Genomic DNA, 9,384 nt, shown 5'->3' with positions numbered 1-9,384 from the left:
TTTTCGGTAAAACTGAAGGTGGAGGATTCTCTCCTGAGAGAGAATGATGCAATATATGATGTTCGTCACGTTTATTCACAAGGGGAAATGGACTGTATCACCCCCAACTAAACAAAATTGGCCGTTGCCACGCCCAACTTTCACTTTGGCTCCCACCACCCCCAACTGGACACTTAGGTTGCTGTGTCACCCCGTTGTTAACTAGACACTAACTAGGTTAGTTTTTTTTGCTGACGTGGCTAATTTATCCTATGTGGCATGTTGATGTGGATTTGAATTTATAAATAACAAAAAAATAAAGGACTATATAAATAAAATACCCCCTATCATCTTCATCCATCTTCAATCACAAAACCCTAACCCTAACCTTCACCTCCACCTCCACCCACCTGCAACCACCGCCCAAACCCACCTCTGCCACCGGCCACCATTGATCCTATTCTCCCTTATCATTCCCCAAATTCATCCGCCACACCATAGATCCCACAACTCAGCTGGTTGCATACACAATCAATCATAAATCCATATAATAAACCTCGTGTCTGATGGCCTTTGCTTCCAAGAAACACCAATCGTAAATCTGACCCTTAGGAGCTCGTATTTATTACTTGTTCCCTCAATTATATATAAGATATATACATATTTTGTATCGTCACATAGCTGGATTATTAATGGATCCACCAATAATCAACGTTGTTCTCAGCTGCCAATCCTTCTTTTTACTATTAACCTGAGATTTGGCCTTTTTCATCCATCCATGGTGGTGCAAATGAGGGTTTAGGGATCAAATTTAACAACTTTGTTAGTGGGTTTGGGGAAAATGAGTGATCTTCTGTAACAGATCATAGTGGTGGTCGTAGGAAACAAAGGGATGCTAATTCTGAAGATGAATCTTCAAAGATTGTGTCTACTAGTAGCAACAATGATTTGGTAGGGGTTTTCGGTGATGAGCGATGGTGATTGTGATAGTCGGTGGTGCTCACGAAGGTGTGGCGGTGGTTTCGATGACGACGGCGAAAGTTGCGTTGAACGGAACAACAACGACAGTGATGTTCTTAGGAGTTCGATGACATTGACGAAGTGATTCCGGTGGTTCAAACTTGTTTTCCAGCAACAAGGTAAACCCATTGATTTTTCAATTTTTTGAACAGTGATTGGTTGCTGGGTGGGGTGGATGGCAACGAAGGATGGTTGTGGGGTGGATGGTAGGATGGTGAGGTGGGTGGTGGTGGTGTTAAGAGAGAGAGACTGAAAATTATAAATTGTTTTTTGTATGTAATATATATCTATATACACATATAAATATTTATTTTTTTGTTATTTATAAGTATGTTCCAGATCCACATCAGCATGCCACATAGGATAAATTAGCCACGTCAGCAAAAAAACTAACCTAGTTAGTGTCTAGTTAACAACGGGGTGACACAACAACCCAAGTGTCCAGTTGGGGGTGGTGGGAACCAAAGTGAAAGTTGGGCGTGATAACGGCCAATTTTGTTTAGTTGGGTAGGGATGAGCATATGCCACCGAATACCGATCCCATACCGATCCCGTACCGATCCCGATCCCGATCGGTATCCACTTTTTGGCATTTTCGGTATCGGTACGGTACGGTATCGGTATTATACCGATACCGACCCTCAAAATACGGTATAATACCGATACCGTACCGTACCGATACCTAACCGACATGTTTCGGTATCGGTATCGGTACCTAGTTTGGGTGAAATTCGGGATCGGTATTAGGCGGTATCGGTATCGGTTCGGTATCGGATACCGATATGCTCATCCCTATAGTTGGGGTGATACAGTCCATTTCCCCTATTCACAATAGTGTGGAAACACAATATTTGATTTTAGAAATTGTTAGATAGGTTTAAAAAAAATTTTAATTTCACAATTTTAAAAAAATAATAAATCATACTTTAAAATAGATTAGAGCGCATAGGTCAAAACAATCCAAATTTTAAAACTCTTGATTGCCTTTCAAAATAAAAATTGTTTGTCGTATTTAGAATTATTTTAAAATAGATTAGTAAGAGGTGGTGGAGGTGACGAAGACGACGTTGATGGTGATGTCAGTGCTGGTGACCGAGGCAGCGAGGAGAGGTGTCGTTGAGAACACCAAACAACTTTACACTCAGGCTGGAGGTGTGGCTAGTGGCGGACACATGATTTTTTTTCATTGGGGTTCATTTTTTTGTGTTAGAAATTTTCACAACCAAATATTAAAATTTTCGGGTCGGTCATCGTAGTCGGTCGGAGCTAGGAAATAATGTAGAAGGATTTAGTGAACATGAAACCACTACATAAGAACCATTTTTAAGAATTAAGTTATCAAAATTGTGGTGATTAATAAGTTATTTGAAACCAATAGCTACCTAAACAACACAACTACTTCACATAACTTCAAAATTTTGTTTAAACTTTTTTTTAACGCAACTATATGTTGAAAGTCTTATTTGGTAATCAAATGTGAAATAAAATCATTCGAAGACATTAAATTTATCATTTTAAAAAAGCAAATTAGAGGATCAATGGGTGGTTGTGGTGTTTTAAAACAATAGTTTAATTTTGATGGAAATAATAAACTAAAAAACAAGAGATGTAAGACTTGAACTTGAGACCTAATTGTTGGAACACAAGGCGATTTACCACCATAGCATCTTTGCTTTTAATACTATAGGGTCCAACTAATTTATTTTATGGGGTCCTTAAAAAATTTAACATACCGGTTCTACTATTTTTTTAAAAACATTAGGGTCCGTGGACCCCGACCCGCATCATGTGGGTCCGCCCCTGGGTGTGGCTAGGGGCTTTATCACCGCCATCTCAGCGCCACATCACCGACACCCCACACAAGGGCTTTAAAGCCCCCTCCTTTAACTTGAAGGGTGTGGAGGGTGTGGCTAGGGGCTTTATAGCGCCCCCCTTTAAAGCCAATCAAATTCGATGGAGCCCCCCTTTCTTCCGTTACCATCTTGGCGAGCTACCTATAGCCCCCCCCCCCCCCCCCCCTAAAGATGATGGTATGGGTGGTGGAGCCCCACCGACGCCATTGAAGGTGAGGTGGCAGGGGTGACGCCTTCACACCCTCCGGCCTCATAGTGGCACATGGTAAAAAGCTTGTGACGTAGTTCAACTACGTCTTCATACGTCTAAGAGAACAATGAAGGAACGGTTGGTCTGATGACCAATTGATTACACACGAACATGATATTGGGACATCATACACACTTCTTCTTGCAAAGGAGGATCTTAGTTAGGATCAGGGGGAGCCACCCAAAAAAAATGTGTAAAACTTCCGATCCCTTTATTTAAAAGTTCAAGATCCATCACTGCAACCAGGTTTAGCCTGGTTGGAACGTTTGTTTATCTTGTAATTAAATTAAACTTATGATCGCTCATTTGTTTTATAATTATTGTTTGAAAGACAAGTCATGATAGTGTCACACAATTGCTTTGACTCCACCCTTAGATAACTTAACTAGTGAAATGAACTAATCTATATGTTTATATAGTGGATTATCCGTTACATTTTCCAATAACTTATATTTTTTTTTTTTTTTTTTGAAGAGTGACTTTCAATATGTACATGGACCATTGGTCACCGGGTTCTCGTCTAGGACGGTTACCCGTCAGCCCAGCTTTCGCAGACGCGATGTTCTATCGGGTCCCGGTTGCCGCTCTGACTGACCTTCGCCCGGAAACCATACTGCCCCCACACGAGAGACTCGCTGGGGTAACAGCTGGATGAAAACCGGGTTGCCCTCAGGACCGCACCATGCCTCGGTAGGTAACGATCCATCATTGGGACGTCCCACACCATAAGCCACAAGTTGGAGTCGAACCGGCGACCTCCCAAAGGGAAGAAGCCGGCCTAACCAATTGGGCTATGGTGGGGGATTTCCAATAACTTATATGTTCAATTAAACATCAAACATTTACAACAATCAATCCAAAAATCAAATTAATGCTAAAATCCATCAATTAACTCTCCGGGACGTTGATACCCTATTTACCCTACCTAGTCTAAGGTATACGATTATACTCTCTATATCTTTGATCGAGGCTTCGACAGGACGACACCGATCACTCCCTTGGTGGCTGATGATGATTATGAAGTTGATGTCGATGGATTGCCTTACCCAATTGGCATGAAGAAGGCTACATACTGATCATCAAAATTCAAATTCGTAGACGATGTTAAAATTTAAGTAAACAACATGTTAGACTAAAGAAAGGGACTATATTGTTTCAATTCGATGCCAAATAGCAAATTTATGGAGTTTGCTACATATAAAGATTGCATTGAGTGAATTGAAAGATGTACACAAAGTATGATGAATAGAGGTAAATGTTTACTTTATGTGTTTTTTTATTTCTGTAATATTTTTAATTTTAGTGTTTGGGAGTCAAATGAATCTAAATATCACCGATTTTACAAATTTTAAATATTTTTTATTATATTAAATACAAAATTTATGGACAAAAAGTTTATAATAATAAACAGTTTAGTTATGAAATATAAATATAAAACGTGATGATAATGTGGAAATGTAAGAATGATTGTGAGAGAAGAATATAGCATGAATTTCTGATTTGCTAATAATATAAGTACTTTTTTAGTCTCTTGCATTTAAGTACTATTTAAATATCGTTGTAACATTGTTACATATTGTATCACGTATAGATCCAACATTAAGTAAATTAAAAATTAGTCGAAGTTAATTTAGCTTGTCCCGACGGGTATACTTGAGACCCAAAATATTCGGGATGAGTATATCTGATATCTGATGGGTATGAGATTGGATATAAGATACTTTGTGGGTATATGACGGGTTCGTAAAAAATTGTGTCTGGTTGGTTTTTGATGGAATTGGAAAACATCCAACCAAATTCTAGTAAATGTAACTATGGGTCATTGACATATATGAAAGAATTTCCTCAATAGAATTGATTTTGTGAGTGCAGGTGAGTGCAGAAAAGTGTAAGGAGCTGCTTCATTTATTCGGGCATTGGCTTTACCTGTATGCTTTCTTCCTTGAATATTACAACTTTAACTATGAAAAGAAGGTATAAATAGTTGTGATATACATTACTTGTTGACAGTTTGACAAAAAAGGATTTGATATGTTGCCACAAACATTGGAACTGAGATAGAATTATACGTTTATGAACGTAAACAGACATAAAAGAATGTAAACATAAAACAAAGTAGCTTTTATATATAAAGTATTGAATAATTACGACAAGTGCTATTGGAAAGCCTTTTTTAACGGCAAATTTGGATCACTGACGGATCACTGGGGTGTCATCGTGCCATCAGCGGAACCACCTGATCATATCCATCTCCACTAAGCATAATGCCTATACACCAAAGGAGTAAACCCAATAAATATGAGAAAACCCCCCTTGTGTGAATCGAACCCAGGACCTATTAGTCCAAAGTCTTATCCTACCCCCAGGATACCACTAGGCTATAAAGTCATGGGTGGAAAACCCATTTTTATTACCTAGAAAGCTTAATTATCATTTATCAATTAGTTATATGTATATAACAAGCAGTTAAAAACCCTCTTTTATGTTTATATTTATACAAAGAGTGAATTTCAAGGATTGTCCTTTCTCTTTATACCCATTTTCAGGCGCTGTCCTTTATGTTCAAAATTGACGAGTTTTGTCCTTTATGTTTTCATATCATACACGTTTTGTTCTTTAGGCCTAACCCAGTTAGTTTTTTCAGTTAAATTTGGTCATGTGCTTTGCACATGAGGGCATTTTTGTCAATTCAAAGGTTGTAGAAGCTTTGAGCTGTAAATCTGCCGTTGAACTTACCTTTGAATTGACAAAAATGCGCTCATGTGCAAAGCATATGACCAAATTTAACTGAAAAAACTAACTGGGTTAGGCCAAAAGAACAAAACGTGTATGATATGAAAACATAAAAGACAAAACTCGTCAGTTTTGAACATAAAGGACAACACCTGAAAATAAGTATAAAGATAAGGACATTTCTTGAAATTCACTCTTATACAAATATAACCACATGTATTTCAGTATTTAATAGAATATTAACGAACATAAACGGACGTTCAAGTTCGTTCATTTAATTAAATGAACAAATAATTGTGTTCATGTTTGTTCGTTTGTTTAATAAACGAACTTCCCGCCAAACAAGTTCACGAACAGTTCATGAACGTCCCGGTTCGTTTGTTTACAGGCCTAGATGTTAGACGGCCGGAATGGTGTTGATTTTGACCAAAAACTCAAAATTGGCAAGCTGGGCCCGTATGTAAAAAGTAAATTTGCTTCTGTCAAGGTGTTGTATTGTGGTTTCAGGTTTGTAGTGGTTGGGTTTTAGAGTAGTCATTTTGTTGGGCCGTTTTTAAGCCTGATAAGAGGTTGGGCCGATTGTGCTGGGCTTGCATAAGCCCATTTTGGGCCTTTGTCGTAGTTTACCAGTGGTCTTAAATCTCAATAATTGCGGCATAACCAAAGCCATTACCGTTGCTTCTGATCCCCCACAAACTCACAGCTAATTTATCATTGAGTCTCCTGGCTCATCAATATTTATTTTATTTTATTTTTGTTTTTTAAGAATAAATATATTATACATCAGATTGTTGTGGAGTTTACATTAAGAAAAGAGGGGGAAGATCTCCTAAAAAGTGAATCAACTTTTTATTTGGTCATATCACATTTGTACACAGATTAACATACATATGATATGAGATTCAGTAAGTTTAGCTAAAAAAGTCACTTAACATACATTTGTACCACATTTGTCAAAAAAAAAAAAATTGTATACTTTATGATTAATCACCACTTAAAATAACTCACATAAGATTAACATAATACTTAATAGAAAAAAAAAACTTCAATTCATTGGAAAACTGATTAACTAAAATTTGATCTTTAAAATGGAAGTTAAGTTCAATATATAAAAATTAGAGTAAACGTCCATTTTGCTCCCTCTGGTTTGGTCGTCTTAATAGTTTTGTCTCAATTCATTAAAAATAACCATTTTACTCCAATAGTTTACAATGTTTTTTTCCAATTTGCTCCCCGCCCTCTAACTCAGTTAAAATTAGGGGTATTTCGGTAATTTTATATATAAGGTTTATATATTTGTTATTATTTCATTAAATTCAAGATATATACATATATATAAAAATACAGAAAGAAAACTCAATTCACTTTTTCTCTTCTCACAACCACCGTACACCAGCGCCATCCTACAACCACCTTGCTGCAGCTCCACCAGATCACCACCACCACGCTGCACCATCCCCACCCGACCACCATCACCACCTTGCACCAACTCCACCCAACCACCACCTTCCCCTCTTTCTTTCTCGCCTCAGCCGCCACCACCACAACCCTACTACCACCTGCCACCACCACCACAAGCCGACCACCGCCACCACAACCCTAATCCGGCCACTTCGCTTGAATAAAGAACACCTTCGCAACCCTAAATTCCACAACCCCAAATTTGAACTCCCGGCCACCTCCTACGACGACCAACACCAACTAAAATCGTCATCTTCCATCGCCACCTGCAAAATCGTAACCAACCACAACCACCATCACTGTAGGCCACCCCCTTCATTGCAGATCTGACCTTTGAACCTTCGGTCAGACCATGACTTGTCAACATTGTTGCCAAATTTGTCTTAACCCTAGCCAATGACGATGCAGATCTGACTTGAACCCTAAGCAGATCTGGCTCACCCCCTTCGCTGCAAATCTGACTTGTCACCGGCGTTGGATGATTCACCCGTAACTCTCTGGCCACCGAACAAGAGAAGCCAAGCAACAAGAGGGCAAATATGTGACGAGTTAGGGCAAATCGAGTGGTGGTGGTTTAGCGGTTGCAAGCGGTCTAAGGGTTGGAGATGATGGTGGTGGTAGTTGGTCGGAGATTGGGGTGGCGGTAACAGGTTGGAGGATGGCGATGGAGATTCTGGTGGTGGTGGTAGCCGTTCAAGTGAGGATGAAGATATGCAACGATATGTATACATTATTATATATAATGTATATTAATAATAAATAATTAACTTTATTATATTGTGTGTGTGTATATATATATAGGGGATGGTTCAAATGAAAACCACTTTTATTGTGAAAACTCGAAAACTAACTAAAAAAGCCTAAAAAAAACCTAAAAAACTTACAAAAAAAATTTTTTTTTTTACAATTTTTTTTAGAAAAATCGCTACTTTTTATATATGGAAAAAAAATTTCAAAAAAAAAAATAACAATTTTTTTGGTTGTACTGCACATGTGCACTAATACGGAAAGCCTAAACCACTTAACCCACCCCCCACCGACACCCCCACAAAAACCTAAACCCCCCACCCCCCCCCCACCCCAACCTAAATTCACCCTCCCACCAAAAGCCTAACACCCCCCCCCCAAAAAAAAAAAAAAAAAAACCTAAACCCCCCCACCCCCCACCCTCCCGAAAACCTAAAACTAAACCCTAAACATAAACCCGAAAAAAACCTAACCCCCCACCCCCACCCCCCAAAAACCTAAACCCCATCCCCCCACACCCAAAAACCTAATCCTAATCCTAAACCTCCAAAAAAACTAACCCTAAAAGCTAAACTAGAATCAAAAAACTAATTTTAAGCATGTAATGCACATTGTAGTACATGTTATATTGCACATGTGCACTACTATAATAATAGTATTGAAAACAAGACGACACCATAAATCTTTTTTTATGTCATAAAAAATATGCTCGAATATACTTGAATGAAAGATAAGAAAATTTGTGATCTTATGGTGCCATTTTTGTTTTAAAATGATAACGTATGGAGAAATGGGAAATGTTTGAAAAGTTATATATTTTTTGTTCCAATTTTACCTCTCTTCATTAAAAGTCTTCCCTCCCTCCTTTTTAGTGGGTTTTAGTTAGTTTTCTAGTTTTCACAATAACTAGTGGTTTTCATTTGAACCTTGGTTCAAATGAAAACCACTTTTATTGTGAAAACTCGAAAACTAACTAAAAAAAGCCTAAAAAACACACAAAATTTTTTTTTTCAATTTTTTTTTTATAAAAATCGCTAGTTTTTATATATAAAAAAAACTTTTTTTCAAAAAAAAAAAAAAAAAAATTTGTGTAGTGCACATGTGTAATAATACACATGTGTAGTACACATACATATGTGCAGTATTACACATGTGCACTACACAAATTTTTTTTTTGAAATTTTTTTTTATATTAAAAAACCTGCGAAATTTTGATTGCAAAAAAAAAATTAAAAAAAAAATTTTTGTATGTTTTTTTGGCTTTTTTTAATTAGTTTTCGAGTTTTCACAATAACTAGTGGTTTTCATTTGAACCTTCCGGATGGTTCAAGTGAAAACCAC

General features: G+C 37.5%; 1 long non-coding RNA gene across 1 annotated transcript; it reads left to right on the top strand.

Annotated features, from left to right (window-relative positions):
• Positions 1-324: 324 nt before the first annotated feature.
• Positions 325-4,420, top strand: LOC110886004. Its single transcript, XR_004869663.1, has 2 exons — positions 325-1,118; positions 3,577-4,420. It is a non-coding gene; the product is annotated as an uncharacterized LOC110886004 (long non-coding RNA).
• Positions 4,421-9,384: the final 4,964 nt, after the last annotated feature.

The sequence above is a fragment of the Helianthus annuus genome, chromosome 10 (assembly GCF_002127325.2).
Source record: "Helianthus annuus cultivar XRQ/B chromosome 10, HanXRQr2.0-SUNRISE, whole genome shotgun sequence".
NCBI lineage: Eukaryota > Viridiplantae > Streptophyta > Magnoliopsida > Asterales > Asteraceae > Helianthus > Helianthus annuus.
Note: the sequence above shows the minus strand (reverse complement) of the source record. Positions and strands in the feature narration are given on the sequence as shown.